General features: G+C 38.7%; 1 pseudogene; it reads left to right on the top strand.

Moving 5' to 3' along the window:
- Positions 1-5,491: 5,491 nt before the first annotated feature.
- On the top strand, positions 5,492-13,305 carry LOC149813601 (uncharacterized; annotated as a pseudogene).
- The last annotated feature ends 5,323 nt before the right edge of the window (positions 13,306-18,628 follow it).

Below are 18,628 nucleotides of genomic sequence, written 5' to 3'. Positions count from 1 at the left end.
TTGCTTTTGATTTTTTTTATGGTTTGATAGATTTAGGAGCCATTGATTTTTTTGCGCAAAAACTAGGGTTCTGAAAGATGAGTGATAAGCTGTTGGATAAAGTTAGTACCTTTGGTGAGCGGTTGAAGATTAGTGGTGCCAAGGTTAGGAGGAAAATGTCGATAGGGATGAGCTCGATGAGCTTCAAGGTGAAGGAGCTTTTTCAGGGGCAAAACCAAGCTAATAAAATTGTTGAAGAAGCTACCATGGAGACTATGGAGCAGCTGGATTGGGCATCTAATTTGGAAATCTGTGATATGGTGAACAGTGAAAAAATTAACAACCAAGAATCCGAGGAGACGTGACCCATAAACGGACTTCGAAAGGTCGAGATCCGTTACGGAATCCGAGGAGCCATAACGGGCATGGACTCCGAGGAGTCGTGATCCGTTATCATTTCTCATAACCCGTATCCACAGAAACTTTGGGTAAAAAGGTACTTTGGTCTTGATTGGATATGGCCCTAAAGGGCCAATTACCCAAACCCGAACCTGGCCCGGCTCGGCACGACACGGCACGGCGGGCAGGCGCACGCGCGTGCGTGTGTGTGGTGGTCATCCCACCCTCTTGTTCTCAGGAACAAGTGTATGAGTTTACATGTGGCTTATAAGGCCCACAACAAACTCAAGCACAATCAATATGGGACTATTCAAAACCAAACCTTTTCCAAAAGGTAAAAACAACCCACGTTTCTTCTTGGAATTCTCTCTCCCTCCCTTCTTACACCTAACATTCCCCCACAAATTCAAAGAATGAAATGGGAGAAAACCAAGATGCAAGATGAGACAATCTGCAACAGTACATATCATGCTTTCAGCAATGGTACCTTCCGGTTTGAACCACTACCTTAGTTGACTAACTTTACCCCCCACAGGAACGAAGTGAACTGAAGTCTTGAACTTAAACCTTTGGTGTAGAAGTGTTCATTAGCAACAACATGATAAAGGTTCTGGTTGTAATCTTTAGGGGCGGCGCGTTAAGGCCATGCGCCCGAATCCTGTTTCATGAGTGACTTCAGGAATAACCCAATTCCTTAAACTGCGGCCACACAGTCACACTCACATAGGTGGGCTTCTCCAAAGATGCACTGCTAACATCTCGCCTAGAAGGCTTTGAACCCATTCAGAGTTTTAACTCTTCCTTAACTTGCAGCTACAACACCTTTCCAGAGTAAACAGAGGAACAGACACAGATACATAGTATCACATTAATAAGGTGCTATCCAGTTCACCCTACAGGTTGTTATTACCACATTGAACCTACTTTGTGAGATCTCCACTCAGATAGGTTGGGTTGCTATTGCAGATGAACAACTGATGGGTTTCAGTCCTATCCCCTCTCTGGATTTCAGGACTAATGATTTATCTAATCCTTTCGTTAATGGATCAACTGTGTTTTCTTTGGATCCAACATAGTCCACAACAACCACTAACTGAGACACCAGTTCCCTTACAGACTTTATTCTGACTTGGATGTGTCTCGACTGCTTTTGGTTATATTTTGTGCTTTTAATCTTTGCTATTGTGACCATATTGTCACAATGCACAAATATCGCAGGAATTGGCTTGCACATTAAAGGAAGTTCATCAAGAAGTCTCTTTAACCATTCAGCTTCCAATCACGTGACATCTAAAGCACAGAGTTCAGCCTCAAAAGTAGACCGAGACAAGATGGTCTGCTTTACTGATCTTTAGGCGACAGCGCCGCCACCCAAGGTAAATACATACCCTGTCACGCTATAACTTCCAGAGTTCATGGTTGTCCAGCTTGCATCACTATATCCCTCAAGGACTGCAGAGAATTTCTTGTAATGCAAACTCAAGGAAATAGTTCCTTTCAGGTGCCTTAGTACCCTGTCTAATGTCTTCCAATGAGTGCGATTTGGACAACTTGTGTATCTACTTAACTTTGTCACGGAGAACGAAATATCCGGTCTCGTGCAATTTGCAAGATACATCAAACTTCCAATAATCTGGGAATACCTCAATTGAGACACATGAACACCAGTTGTATTCTTATGAAGAGGGATAGAAGGGTCATATGGAGTTGCTACAGATCTCCCTTGGTTATAGCCAAATTTCTCAAGTATTTTTTCAACAAAGTGAGATTGAGAAATGACTATCCCCTCAGCCGAACGAGTTAGCTTTAAGCCTAAAATCACATTTGCAACACCCATATCCTTCATATCAAACTTACTACTAAGAAATGACTTTGTTTCATTCACAATTCCCATATTGGAACCAAACAATAGAATATCATCTACATACAAGCATAAAATAATACAACCATCACTTTTAACTTTGCAATAAACACACTTATCAGATTCATTGACAACAAAGCCAAATGATAAAATAATATTATCAAACTTCTCATGTCATTGTTTAGGGGCTTGTTTTAGTCCATATAATGACTTAACAAGTCTACAAACTTTATTTTCATTACCAGAAGCCACATAACCCTCAGGTTGATCCATATAGATCTCTTCTTAAAGATCGTCATGCAAGAAAGCGGTCTTCACGTCCATTTGATGGACCGAGAGATCATAAATGGAAGCCAGTGCAGTAAGCACCCTAATAGTGGTCATCCGGGTAACCGGAGAATAGGTATCAAAATAATTTATTCCCTCCTTTTGTTTGAACCCCTTGGCAACCAATCTCGCCTTGTACTTGTCAATGGATCCATTTGGTTTCAACTTCTTCTTAAAGATCCATTTGCACTCAATGGTGGAACTACCACGAGGGAGGTCAACTAGTTCCCAAGTACCATTAGAGACAATGGAGTCAATTTCACTCTTTATGGCTTCTTTCCAATGCATTGCTTCAGGTGAAGCCATTGCATCTCGAAAAGTGGGAGGATCATCCTCGATAAGGTAAGTGATAAAATCACTTTCCAAATCCTTGGTAATCCATGGTCTCTTGTTCCTTCTCGGTTCAATCACTTCTTCAGACTCAATGGGTCTAGGATGGGAACAAGATGGTTCTACCCCTACATCTGTCATCATTTCCACTTGTTCGGGAATGGAACCAGAAGTTGAAGGTATATCTAAAGAAGAAAGATTCTGAGGTACACCAACTTTCATGGGAAATACATCCTCAAAGAATGTAGCTTCTCGAAACTCAACAATAGAGTTAACATCTATGCCATAAATCTCAGACTTAATTACTAAGAACTTGTAGACATAGTTGTTCTCTACATAACCCAAAAAGACAACATCTACTGTTTTAGGACCCAGCTTCTTCCTATTGTGCTCTATGACAAGTACCTTAGCAAGGCACCCCCACACTTTAAGGTATTTCAAGCTAGCTTTCCTATTTCTCTAGAGTTCAAAAGGGCTACTGTCCTTATGCTTCTAAGGAACTCTATTCAAAATATGGCAAGCCGTATTCAGAGCATCCCCCCACATATAGGTAGGTAATCCAGAACTCCCAAGTAGAGTATTTATCATGTCAGTTAGGGTTCTATTCTTTCTTTCTGCAATCCCATTGGATTGAGGAGAATATAGAGCAGTAAACTCATGAATTATGCCAACAGACTTGCAATATTCATCGAGTTTATTAGAGGTATATTCTCCCCCTCTATCAGACATCAATCTTTTAATTTTTCTACCAGATTGTGTTTCTGCTTCATTCTTAAAAATAAGAAACTTATCAAAAGCTTCATCTTTTGATTTTAGCAGATACACATAACAGTATTTAGTGCCATCATCTATAAAAGTGATAAAATACTTTTCATGATTTCTGGTTAACACTCCATTAAACTCACAAATATCTGTGTGCACCAGATCCAAAATTTCAGAATCTTTAACAATCGTATGGAATGATTTCCTACATTGTTTTGCTTGCACACAAATTTCATATTTTTTAGTTTTATCAATGGAATGCTCAGGAATCATTTTCAAGTTCATCATGCGTTTCACAGAATTGAAATTCACATGACCTAATCTATTATGTCATAAGTCAGATGATTCTATATTATATGCAACATTAGACAATGAATCAAAAGAAACATCATTTTCTAATTTATCACTGCAAAGATGTTCAACACGAAGTTTAAACAAACCATCATCTAAATACCCCTTGCCAATAAAGGTTTCAGAATGTAAAATAACAACTTTATTACATTTAAAGTTAAATTCATAACCCTCTCTAACAAGACATGAACCACTTAGAATGTTCCTTCTAACTACAGGCATATGGTGCACTTTGTGTAAAGACAGAACTCGTCCTGAAGAAAACTTCAGATCCACGCGTCCAATCCCTAACACCTTTGCAGCTGTTGAATTGCCCATAGTCACATATCTGCCTGCAGCAGCCTGATATGAGACAAAGACAGACTTATCAGCACAAACGTGCACATTAGCCTCAGTGTCAATCAGTCACTCAGTTGGCTCATAAACGTGATAAATTTGCGAGTTAACAGAAACATACCCAGTACTGGTCCCAACGACTTCAGTCACCATGTTGACTTGAGGTGTTCCATCTGTGGTCCCATGAGCTTTGGCCTTCTTGGAAGGACATTCCTTAGCCCAGTACCCAACCTGCCCACAGTTCCAGCATGGTTTGTTCTTTGCCTTTTTCTGGATTTTGGCCTTAGGTTTAAACTAGTTTTTTCATTGCAGATTTTAGTTTTTGTCTCTTTCCTTTAAAAGATCCGGTCATCATGTTCACTTTAGGTTGTTCAGTTGGCATAACGATCTGTTTCTGGCTTCTATGCTCCTCTTCAATGGCGATGGCTACCATAAGATCATCCAGGGAAATCTTCCCTCTACGGTGCTTGAGAGACATACCAAACTCTACCCAAGACTTAGGAAATTTCTCAACGATGGTCATAACTTGAAACTTCTCAGGAAGTTTCATTTCAGCCTCAGCCAAACTATGGAGCAACAACAGAAACTCGTGTGCCTGCTCAGTGACCGACTTGCCCTTTACCATCTGATATTTCAGAAACTTGGCAACAGAGTACTTTTCAAGACCTTGGTCTTCGGTATTGTACTTCTTGTCAAGTTGATCCCATAGAGCCTTAGCAGTGGTTGACGAGGAACAGTATACATTGAACAACGTGTTGAACAAAGCCAACAGTATGCAACCACGACATATAATGTTCTTTTCTTTCCACTCTACAACCGCAGTGACTGCAGCAGGGTCAGGGTTAGTATCAGAAACCGATTTGAAGATCTCAAGCACCGTAGAGGGAAGATTTCCCTGGATGATCTTATGGTAGCCATCGCCATTGAAGGTTTGAACCAGATCTTCCCTCTAAGGTTGTGTTACAGGATCAGATTTCTCTCTACCATCCTGCCGCAGTCACTGGCGATGGCTACTAGATCTTCCCTCTAAGATCTTATGGTAGCCATCAACAACGTAGTGACTGCAACTATCCTTAAGGGGTGAAATCTGATCCTGTAACACATCTGAAAAGGGTGCATTTGATTGGTTTCTGAGAATTGGTAGATATGCGTGGCATATTCTCTCATTTGGCTGCAAAGTTTGCATTCTTTCCACCTAATCCACCTACATACCAGGCGAGGAATGAGAATGGGAGGGTGGTCCTTGAAAACATTCCTAGAGACAATGCAATGGATGTTCTGTTGTTGGACACTAAATATGTAAATATGGTAATAAGATTGTGGCATTGTATCTTAAGAACCCTTACACCCGGCTGACAATTTTGTACTCATGGGAACACGACCGATCTTGGCCAGTTATATGACCTATTTGTGAAGCTCAAGGTGAACATCAGGGTTAACTTGATTACGTTAGTGCTAAGTTTTCTAGCTATTTTTAGATCTTTTCTGCTCTCTTGCTGCTATGCGTGCTTGTTTCTTGATTTTGTTTTCATTTGATACTTTTGGTGATATCCGACTGCATTCATCTTATTATTGTCCCCTGTTTTCGTTAAATGGTTTTTAGTAATGCATTTTTGAGTTGTGAACATATTAAATTTTAAATTTTGATCTTTCTTGATGTTGCTGATTGGGAGGTGACTAAGGACCCCTCTGAGATCCTCCATATTTTCTAGCTTTCCCCACTCCTGTTGCTACTCCTATGTGATTATCTGTTCTTTGCCTTTAGGTGGCAGTTCAGTAGTTCTTCCCACTCCAAGTATTTTCGCAAAGTTTTCTTTTGGTTTAATTCTTTTAAATTGTCATTTGACATCTGTCATGGTCTATATCCTAGTTTCTGCTTTGTAGCTTGATTTGTTCTTTCTTTTCTCTGCTGTCATTTTTTTGCTTGATTTGAGCTTGGTTTTGACTTTTTGCATGCAAACCTTTTTTTGTCACATTTTCTCGTCTAGTTGCATGATGCCACCTTGACTTCTGCACAAATTGTGTGTTGGATGTTGCTTTGCCTAATGAATTCTATGGTTGATCTGCAGATATGATTATTCAGGATATGGAGCTTCGACTGGTAAGGTGGGTTTTTATTCTTTTTCTTGGTTTTGTGTTCTGCATAATCAGGATGTCATCAGACATGGTTTGTAGGATGGAATTCTTAAGTTGATTTATGCATGTTTTACGTATAAATTTTGAGGTAATTGGTTTTTGTTGTCTCGTAATCATTTCTGTTATATCTTCTGGAAGTTGCATATACTTTGTCTCCAGCATCGTATTTTCTTTTGGTTTTTTTATAGAAATTGTTTTGTTAATCAAACATGCAAGTCATTGAGAAACATGGCAAAATTTGGGTTGCAAGTTGCAAAAAAAAATTCTCAGTTGCAAAAATATTATGTTGGTAACAATTAAATTGTACAGCGCATTCGATGTGACAAAGATGGTGCAATTAGATAAATATCTGAATTGTGATTGAACTCTGTGATTGCTGACTTTTAGTTGAAGTGTTTGATTTACTGACAGGAACAATCTTACCTCTTCTTTCTTATTGACAGCCAAGTGAAACAAATACTTATGCAGACATAGAAGTTGTATATCAATGTCTAGAGATGGAATATGGAGTTAGTCAGGTGAACCTCATTTTATATGGACAATCGGTTGGAAGTGGGCCAACATTGCACTTGGCAGCTCAACTGCCATGGTTGAGAGGTGTTGTTCTTCACAGTGTAATACTTTTTGGTCTCCGTGTACTCTGTCATCTAAAGGCTATGTCACATGGGTGCGGGTGCGACATGGGTGCGGCGCAATTTTAAAAATTTTGGACACGGGGACTCGGCTATATATATAGATATTTTTTAATATATATATCCAGTGTGTGCATATATGTGGATATTGTCCTCTAAAGTTTGGCACCAGCATGAGTGTTTTTACAAACTTTGCAAATTGTACTTTTGCCCTTGCAGAAAGGGGGGTCCGGGGGCTTCCCCCGGCGCGTGTCCCGCTGCGCGGTCAACAGGCGGGGGTCTAAGGGGGGCCGCCCCTGGCGGGGGGCAGCGCCCCCCGGATTTTTTTTTATGGGGCTTATGTTTGAGACTCATGCTATATATATATTTTTAAAAAAATATACAAAAAGATCATTTTTTTTTTGTTTTTTGCCCTAAAAATGAACATTTTTGGACTCAGTCAACGTTGTCCGAGTCCAAAACAAGGACAGACTCGGCCTCGACTCGTTGACCGAGTCCGACTCGGCATTGACCGAGTCTGACTCGACGTTGACCGAGTCCGACTCGGTGTTGACCGAGTCCGGGCCGTATCCAAAGCCGCACCCGTGTCGGGGCGTGTCAACTCGGGTGCGGCGCCTCCCTAGCCGAGTCCGTGTGACATAGTCTAAAGGTCACTCTTTGTTTCGACATTTACCAAGTAAGTTTTCATCTTGGCTGATATGGCTTCTTGAATTCTCATCCTTTCTCATGAATTTACTGATCAGATGTGTTTTTGTTGTGCAGAATATTAACAAAGTTAAAAAGGTGAAATGTCCAATACTTGTAATACATGTGAGTGCTTTGCTCCTTAAATTTCCGAAGCTTGACTTCATTTTGTATGAAATATATGAAGTTTAAAAAGCAAAATTTCAATGAGTTCAATTTTTATGAATTGTAGGAACATGAATTCAAATTCAAAAAGTCTTTGTATATATCTTAGGTTGCTTTTCTTCTTGTCACAATGGCTGCTTATCACAGATTCACACATGAACTTTGAGAAATGATGTTTGATGAAGAGGAAGTGATGTAGCAAAAAGCTTCTCTGTTATGCAATCCAAAATTTTGCTGGTAAAGGGAAAGGTGACTTGCATCTTTTTAATTTTATGCATCGTTTGCTCGGTTTCATCTCCAAACCAGGTAACATATAGGTCATAGATCTTCCAGACATTTTCTTTTTTTTGAGTCAGAGTTTTTCTACTTTCAAAATTGTAAAAGTTTTTCCATTGGTGAAGTCCATATCTTTCTCAGACTTTTATGTTGAAGCAATTGGCTTTTATTTGTTTCCTTCATAGTTATATGCTCCTGTAGTATGTCATTTCCAAATTACTGGGCATTTCGGTTTCCTTCTCAAGATCATTTGCACATAATCTATGTGAATCAGCAAATAATCATCTTGTTGGCATAAAGCCATAAACTACCAGGCACAGTAAAGACAACAATTGGTTGTGCTGCTTTTTTTTCTTCATTTGCTTTGAAAAATTTGGTTCTGTTTCCCTGTCTGCGCCTTATCATTGTCATTTAAAAGTAAGAAGTGAAAGTAAATGGATGGGGAAAAAATGTTTCCATCATGCCAGTTTTTCGGACAATTAGGTGGATGCAAAATTTAGTGCAGGCATAGAAAAATCAAGGCCGATATAGAATCTAACTTAGCATACCTAAGCATGAGAGTTTCCCATCCATAATGGCGCATTGGTTTTAAAAAAAAAACAACCAATCTGGTTTACATAGAAAAAGGCAACCAAAGCTAGCACCAGTTATGCTTCTATGTGGAGTTAGAGATTAGGGCCCCAAAGCAGACTATAAATGTTAGTTTATCTTGAAGAAGATAAATTGTGAAATTACTTAACCACCGTCTCTACTTTCAGCACTCAATATCACAAGGTCCCACAAAAAGAAGCAGCAGAGCTAAGGTTTATGCCCATGTTGTCCAATTCCTCAACATGGCATGCCTCTCTCTAATAAGATTCAGATAGAATTAGAAATGACAAAAGAACAATGTTTTTATGGTTGAAATATTATAGAAAGAGGAAATCATGTTTTTAAATTATTTCCAATTGAAGGGATGATTAAGAAGATATGCTCTCTATGTCTAAGATGTCCATTCTGCTTTCTGTTTTATAGCACTAGTACTTGACTGGTTTCTTTTATGGTTTACCACATATTTGTATAATCACGGCACATTGAGATGTTGTATATGCATGACACTTCAGTAATTCTCGTTACTCTGGTCAAAGCCAGATTTTTCACTAAAAGTAAATGATGACTGGTTGATAGATGATACGAGATGCAGAGGGGCTTTGTAGCCTAATCAGTGGTTGTTCAGAATGTTTTGTGAAAAAAAAAAACCATCACTCTGGTTTTTTAATAGTCAAGTCAGTTAATAGCCACTGATGGGAATTGGTTCTGAGGATTTTCTTCAAAAATGCTGCATCAATACCTGAGCTGGGTAGAGTGCCTGCTTTTTCAGGTTCCTTTACAATTGGATATAACGTGAGCACGTGTATTAAGATATGGTATTCATTGCAGTATATAATAGAGAAACTCCAAATTTGCAGGACCCTCTAGGACAGTTCTGATGTGGTCTTTAAGGTTGGACTAAGCTTGTCAAATACTTTTATGGCCTTGCCCTATTGGCTGTTTAGACAGACTATTCTATCCAGTATCCATAGCTTTTATTAATAGGAGCAGTTATTTTTCAATTCTAAAGAGAGTATCTATGCAGGCATCACATCTAAAATGATTAAATGGTGAGGAGTGTAGGTAACATTAGACAAAAGCAGTGTTTTGTAGGTTCAAGAGAACGTGCGGATGTTAACAGAGTTCCTTTAAAGAGAACTGGTTTGAGTTGATCAATCACAGAACTGATATGCTGGAGTTAATAAGCTGGTTAAAGAAATGCCACGCAATATAGACATCCTGGAAGGATTGAATTGTTGTATTTGGCCTGTGGATGCTACAAGAAAAGGGAACATAATTAAAGAATATTGGTATGGTTATGGCTACTGACATGGTGGAAATTTGGTCAGCAACTCATTAGTGCCTAACGCTTTAGTTTACTACTTACTAGGATACCAATATAGCCAACTTTGTAGTATATTCCCTTGGGTGAAGTACAAGGAGACACTGGTGTGGGAATGAAATGGAGTGTCTCATGGCTTCTCAATGGTGTCATATTTTTTTTAGTTTTTTCTTCAGAACGATGCATACATTAGTTGCTTTGTTTTTTCTTTTTCTTTTTTATTATTATTATTTTTTGGGGTGGAGTTGGGGGGTAATAAAGCTGGGGATTGAGCCCCTGTACTCATTGATGTAACTCAAGTTGCATCAGTTACAAGTACATCATTACAAATTCACATGTCAACCTGGATGTTCATCCCTCCTGAACATGATATCCTCTATCCTGGTGATTGCATGAAGGATCATAGATAATGATAGGTATGGATCTACACGACTGTGTTTGCACCATTCTCTGCCAGAGAGAAACTACTCCAGGAGCTGGATTTTCCTTCCTCTGCCTTCCATCTTTACTGTTATTGCTGACTACCATTTCAAACTGTTAGAATGGACGTTCAGTTTCCTTCTTCTGCTTCCAATTTCTCTTGGGGACAGCTCTGGGCAAATAAGGTCCAATGAGTAACACACACCTGCACATATAAATCTATCTAAGAATTCCTAAGAGCAAACACTGCCTTTGCTCCATCCAGACGATCATAAGACACAAAAGTTAGCTCCAGCTCATCGTTTGCAGGGAGACCTCCATTCTCCAACTAATGAGCCAGCCCAAAGCCAGTGTGATGACCATCTTTTATATATCCACCCAGCTGATTCTCAAGAGTTCACTGTAACTTTACCAAATAGATCTCCTTAATTTTCTGCTATCTATCATCTTGTCTTCATGCAAAACCTTATTCCTCCAAGACCATGGCTTCCAAATAGTAATGTGGAGAGGTGATCCCAGCAATTTTGAACCAAATGTTAGCAAAATTTGATGTAAAACCACCATTTAAACTCCCTACACATGGTTGATTAGGAGATCAGCTAAATGAAAATTTTGCCACAGCAAACCTCCATACATTGGATGTAACTGGGCATTCAAATAAAAGATGGTCAATGCGTTCCTCCTCTTTGTTGTAGAACTGAAATGAAAAGTATGCATGCAGTGTACCATATATTCACATTAACTAACAGAAAAAACATTCTTGGTGTTCCTTCATAAGTAGCCCTTTTCCATAGCCAGGGTACATAAAATATTTTTGGTGCACTTTTGGAGAATGACGATGAATTGTTCTGTACTGCAGATCAACCATAGATCAGGTCATGCTGAACATGAGCGGCGGCCGAGGTCGGGAATGGTGGGTTGGTGGTGGTGGAGTTCAAGTCATAGTTTAAAAACTTGCCGGGTTGACCCGATGATTCGGTTGATTCGACCAAACTCGGTCGAGTCATGGGCGAATCATGCACATATATACGTATATAATATATTTTATATATAATTGTATATATTATATAAAATATAATAAAAATATTATGTATATTATATATAAAAAATAATTATACGTGTATTAATAAAAATATACATTAAATCTATTATAACCGACCGAGTGACTGGGTTATAAAACCTTGGTTTAAGGATGTGAGGGTGCTGCCGTGGAAGGCGAAGAGGGCGATCAAAGAGGAGTGAAGTTGGGCGGAAATATGTACTTGGTGGAGGGAGAGGGCGGTGGGATGGTGATGAAGAGGGGTTCCAGGATGGTGGAGGGAGAGGGTGGTGGGTTGGTGGTGGAGAGGGGTTCCAGCTTATTAGTCACCGAATTCACCACCCGATCAGAACAAGAAGGGCTACGAAAACTCACGGAGACCGTTGAACCGTTCCCTCCCTCCTCTTCTATTTCTCCCATTTTTCTCCTTCGTTGTTCCTCCATGTCCCTTCCCCCCCCTCTCTCTCTCTCTCTCGTTCAATTTGCATGAAATGAAGAGGTGAAGGGTTGACGACACTCCGTTAATCGCGATTTAGATGGGGAAGCCCAAGGAAGATGTTGATTTGTTCTATCCCATCAGAGGAGAGTGTCACGCCGATGCTTCGCCCACTCGATTCTTTTCAAAGGTTTTTTTCCGTCTTCTCTTGTTATTCTTTCCCCTTTCTTGTTCGATTCGCATCACGAATCTCTCAGAAGTTGTTGTTGTGATCATGATGTGTTAAAGACATTGTCCAAGTCGTAGATCATACTCGAACATATAACGATTTTTGGTTAATTAATCTGTTGAAATTATCGATAGTTGTGTTTTTACAATAAAACGTGTCAAATTATTACAATAGAATGCATCATAATTGGTCTGTTCGATTTTTTGATTTTATGTTAGGTAGTTTCCTCTTTTTTTTTGTGGTATGAAGTAGTTTTTTTTTTCCTGTCCTTATTCGATTAGTGATTTCCTCTTATGTTGTTCATTTTTTTGTGGTATCGAATTAGTGTTTTTCTAGTGTTTGATCTAATAATACAACGATTAAAGCATTTATATATAAAAAGAATATCAATTCTTATTTTTTTTTCAAATTACTCAAATTTTGAACATTTTTTAGTTTTTAGTATCTATATCCCATGTTAAAATCCATAATAAACATGTTAAAACACTCATATGGTTGGGCGGATTGGGTCATATGATTCAAAACAAAGTAATCAGACTCATTATCTGTCCGCACATCGTCATCAAACAACGGACATTTGAAATACAACATCCGAGTAACTAGTACAGTTACTGAACAAACAGAACCAGTGTTATGTTCCATCTTTTTTGTTCATTTCGTCTAATCCTGAACAAACCATCAAACATACCCTAAGTTTCTGTTTAGTTTTCTTGTTCCTTTTGGTAAATCCAACTTGACAAGAGGTACACTCCTCAGAGATCAATAATTGACTTGCTAATCTGTACATTGTACATTGTACTGAAGATGTAGTGAACTGGTTACACGGGAAGGGATTATGGAAGCTAGCAAGAGAACCATACTAACCATTGTGGATCAAAGGAGGTGGACACTGCAACCTAGAGTTGTATCCTGATTACATCCGCCACTTACGCAAATTTGTTGTTGAAATGGAAAATATAACAACAAAGGTCCGGCTCAAGATATGCAGAGGCTCCTTGAAACCACAGCATAGAAGGTGTTGCAAGTTGTGATCATTTGCAAATTTGGGGTGTTCACACAAGTCTAGATTTCGATGCTATAATTTCAGATTGCAGTGGCCAAAGTTCAGACTGCGAAGGCCCAGGTGACCCAACTGTTTATGACTTGGGTTCTAACATTAGTTTCATCATCCAAAATGCTCTATATCGAAATGTCTGCGGGCAGCATCTACAAAATGACGAAAGTATAATGGTCACCATTAATTCTACTTGGTTGATGGTTGCTATGCACCACATATGATTGGAGACACCTTAATGATATTCTCATTTTCAAACAAGCAGAATCAAATCAAGAGACACAAGTTTTCTGCGCATAGTTTTTGCCAGCCTTCAGAAGAAGAAAAGTATGATGAAGAGAGGTCGAGGTGCCTATATTGGAGAGGGATATTGACGCTGCCCAATCAAAGAATACTGCTCGGGTACTCTCCAACTCGAGAGGTATTTTTTTGATTGAACCTCGCCAACATGCCACTGTAGCAACTCACCTCTCTCTCTCTCTCTCTCTCGAATGTAAAGAAATAAACAAGGATAGGGCTCAGTAACCTTGATTGATCCAAGCATAGCATTCACCCAACTTTCTCCTTTTCAAACTGTTTGTCAAACAGAGAAAAAGAAGAGATAAGAACATGATAGACGCCAGACGGTAACATACAAGTAAATTGGGGTACAAGGGTGGGTATTTATAGATGAAGAATCTTGTGACAAGGACTCATTTCCAGGAGGCCTCCAACGGTATTTGTGATTCACCCCTTCTTTTTTTGCCTCGCCAGCCTTGTTACTGTCCTAAAAACACGGCAACTCATGTGTAAAATTGCCTTTGTTTTGCCAGACTGGTGCAACGGCTTCTGCAGATATTTGTTTACTCCATTTCTCATATGATTTCCTCTTTTGCTTTACTGCCACACGTGAGGTACGGGCCAATAGCCTTACAGTAGTTCATTTCCTTATGTGGTTGCTCCATTTTAACCTTATCCACAATTGAATCTAGAAATTTTCTTACCCCAATCAGCCCCACCCCGATATGTATATTTTAAATATTCAAAACTCACACAGGAAAAGAATATGTTTGAACTGGTTAAAAAGGAAACCATTAGTGGCGGTTGCTGACCGGCGCTGTTGCTTTGTGCTTATTTTTTTTATCCGCTCTACATTTCGCTGTTAAGGGTGTTTGAAGATGCGTGGTATCCATGAGATGTTAAAAAAGCAGGCCTTCATAAGTCAAATCATATAAAAGAAGACTAAAGCAGTGCGACCACCCATATGAATATGATGGACCAACCCAACGAAAATTGGGACGGTGGCCATCTTGTGCATGAGTTTCAAAATCTTGATGACAAGAAATTCTTTCCATGACTTGCTCTCCCAAATACAAGAAACTATGGCTGGGAAAATATCTTAGGGCACGTTTGGTTGCTCCGTTAAGAATGATTCAATATGATTTAGAATCACATGGGGGTCTCAACCAAACATAAAAGGGTAACCTGTGATCAACTGAATCTCATTTGCCTTTACAAATGAGGGTCACTTTTCTAATTTGAGTGAGATTCAGAATTACATTGATTCTTAATCACTTTTTAAAGGATCAAACCAAACATGCCCTTAAATGACTATCCCAACACGACAAACATGATTTTTTTTCTTTCTGATGAGGAACTTTTCTAGACACAGGTCACTTAATGTGCCTGCTTACCTTCTAAGTGAAGCCAGGGTCCAAGGAAAGATCAAGCAAAAGTGATTGTACACTTTTAGGTCATGTTTGATGGCATGTCCCGCCGGACCACCATGTTCGTGGAATTGTGAAACACCATTCCATTCCCCTGTTACGCCAAGAACACCACTTAAAAAAACGGGCAGATGGGGGTGGTCTACCTCTCTCTGTCTTTCTCTTTTTTTCTCTCTTTTCCTTATTCCTTCATTGTTCTTTTTCTTCTTCCTCTTCTAATTAGGGCTTTGATTAAGGTTCTGAATAAAAAAAAAATTGATTAAGACTTAAATCTAATTTCTTTAATTAGGGTGTTAACAAAAACTTTGCAGTGAAGAAATAGGACTTACTTGAATTTCGCAAGACCCTTTATTAAATATGTTCAAAAAAGATGTGAGATGCTTATTTCAAGCCTCCACCATCCCTCTCTACAACAAGGTAAAACAGGGATAGGTTTTTCAATCTTTGAAGCACGAAGCACACTATCGAGATACAAGATATGCGATAGAAATCAAACGTATATAAGCACTTATAAAACAAATTAAATATAGAAATTAAAACAAATGAATAAACAAGCATATCAATCAGAAAATTAACTTTTCAGACTTTGGGGTCCGCTTATCTTTTTTGCTCTAGCTGGCTTTTTCTTTGTCAACAACACTTTCATGTAGGGCACGGTGATTTGAGAGAGACTGGCAGAGTGAGGGCAAGGCTAGGGCTTATTTTCTCTAGAGCTAACACTTGGATAGGGAATTTTCTGATCCTCTGGACTCTAAGGGTTAGCTCGTATTTATTGAGTCCAAGATATGATATGGATCATGGGTTTTTAAGATCTTGATCTAGCCCAAATGGATCTGTCCTTAAACCCATAGGGGACAAGTCTCATCCCTGAAAAGGCCTACACGGACACACACAAGGAGAGGGTGAGTTGTATTGGGATATGCCTCTTCGGAGGCTTATCCTCACAGTCGACGGGTTGAACGACACATAATAATGTTGTTTCGCAGCGGGACAACATACTTGAATCCTTCCCAGGGTAGGACAACACCTATGAGTGTCGTCCCAAGGTAGGACAACACCCATGAGTGTCGTCTTAGGGAAGGACGACACCAGGATGGCATCTATGAGTGTCGTCCCAAGGTAGGACAACACCCATGAGTGTCGTCTTAGGGAAGGACGACACCAGGATGGCATCTATGAGTGTCGTCCCAAGGTAGGACAACACCCATGAGTGTCGTCTTAGGGAAGGACGACACCAGGATGACATCTATGATTGTCATCCTAGGGCATGACGGTACTCTATTGTGTCGTTCCAAGGCAAGACAGCAGGCATGTATGCCATCTTAGGGAAAAATGAGATTTTATTAAGTTTTTCCTTTTGAAATCTCGATCTTTGAACCCTGAGAGCACATTTTCCTAAAGGCATTTTGGAAAAATTGGGTGTCTACATAGGTTTTTTACATTTAGTTTGATTTGATTAGGGCATTTTTTCTTTGATTTTCTTTGATTATAGTTTTTTTTCTTTTGATTTTCTTTGATTAGGGCTTTGAATCAAATTATTTAATTAAAACTTTTGATATTTAATTTGATTAGGGATTTCCTTTGATTTGATTAGGGATTTTTTTTTATTAATTAGTACTTTGAATCAAATATCTTTAATTAAAGCTTTTTATATTTAATTTGATTAGGGATTTCCTTTCATTTGATTAGGGCTTTTTTCTTTGATTTTCTTTTATTAGGGATTTGAATCAAATAATTTTAATTAGGGATTTTAGTATTTAATTTGATTAGGTCTTTTCTTTGATTTGACTAGGGATATTTTTTTGATTTTTTTATTTGGGCTTGAATCAATTTTTTTTTAATTAGCGTTTCTTATAGTTATTTTGATTAAGGTTTGAATTAAGGTTTTTATATTTAATTTTATGATTTATTTATGATTTCTTTGACTTTATAACTTATTTTTCTTGTATTTTAGTGTTTTTGGTTTATTTTCTTGTATTTTAGAGTTTTATGATTTATTTATGATTTTTTCATTTGTATATAAAAAATATGAATTCTTATTTTTTCTCAAGTTACCCAAAATTTAAATATTTTTTGGTACTTTGATCTAGTTTGAGATCTATATTCAGGGCTAAAATCCATAATTTTTTGATAAACTTTCATAATTTGATCCAATATGACATCGATTAAAGCATTTATATATAAAAAATTACTAATTCTTATTTTGTTCTCAAATTAATTAAACCTTAAATATTTTTTTGGTATTTAGATCCAATCTGAGATTCATATTTGGGGCTAAAATCCATAATAAACACATTAAAACACTCATTTGGTGGGACAGATCGAGTGGTACGATCCAAAACAAAGTTATCCGACCCATTATCCATGTGTCTAAGTTATCCGCATAACATAATTAAAAATCAAACATTGAAAATAAGGAATACAAATTGTCCAGTAAAAAACAAACGCTAGACGTAATATAGTTGTTACAGAACAAACATAACATGTGTTATGTTCCAATGTTCGGTCCAATCTTAGGTAAGCAATCAAATACACCCTTAGTGTGCTGCCTCACCATATCACTCACCTGATCTGCTCTAAGGTAATCCACTGACCCCCATGCCTTACGCGGACTGGCTGGTAAACCAATGTGATACACAGTTTTTCCTACCAGTTTTAAAACGAACCATTATACAACAAATTGAAATTTTTGTTTGGATTAACACAACAAAATGGAATCACGGTCAGCTAGCTGAAAATTGGAGCAGATCAAGAGAGATCTGTTGGATTAACCACCATGATTAACGTGGTGGTTATCCACGATGTGGATACATCCCCACATCAAGGATGATCCGTCCGATAAATATGCATACGATAAGGGGGAACGGTTACGCAAACCGTTCCCACCGTATGCTTTATAAAGACTGGGTATCATGAGCGACCCAGGTGAAGAGAATATAGTGGGAGAAGGAAATCGAAGGTCTACTCACCGACTGCATTTGGTAGCCTAGGCTCGTGAAGGGCTGCAGTCCGGCTGAGCAGAAATTCCGGCGACCAACTCCGGCAACCTCCGACCTTCGTAAATGGCAGCATCAGGTACGCTGTCTATTTTTTTTTTTTCTGTTCTGTTTTTGCAGGGCCACCGCCATACAGGGAAGCCGGATCTGTGATCTCGCCGGAAAACCTCCGATCTCCCAACAAGATCACCTTGCCAAACATTTGAGGGCAATAGTCCATGCTTTTGTTCTTTTCTTTTTTTGGTACTTTGGAGTACAGTTCATTGGACCATCTTTCAATTGTACGAAGCAAATTATTGGACAAATTCGAACACATGCGGGCATGTTCAATTAGGATTTAATTTTGGTCGGGTTGTCAATGTGTTAATTAGTTTAGTGTTGGAAACCCGACCCGACCCAACCCTAGCCCTAGGTCTGCAAGTTGGGCAATCATGATCTTTGCCATTATTTTTTGGATGTATATATGCCAAACAACCGGACAAAAGCAACAAAATTCGTGGGGTTTAGCATATCTAGATTGTCTCTCTCTCTTTAACATGGTCAAAATCTAGTTCATGTAGTTAAGCATATGCATACAGATACTGCATAAAGGTCGAAA

This window comes from Nuphar pumila, chromosome 16 (genome assembly GCF_984573655.1).
Source record: "Nuphar pumila chromosome 16, dmNupPumi1.hap1.1, whole genome shotgun sequence".
Taxonomy (NCBI): Eukaryota; Viridiplantae; Streptophyta; class Magnoliopsida; order Nymphaeales; family Nymphaeaceae; genus Nuphar; species Nuphar pumila.
This window is presented reverse-complemented; position numbering and strand designations above follow the sequence as displayed.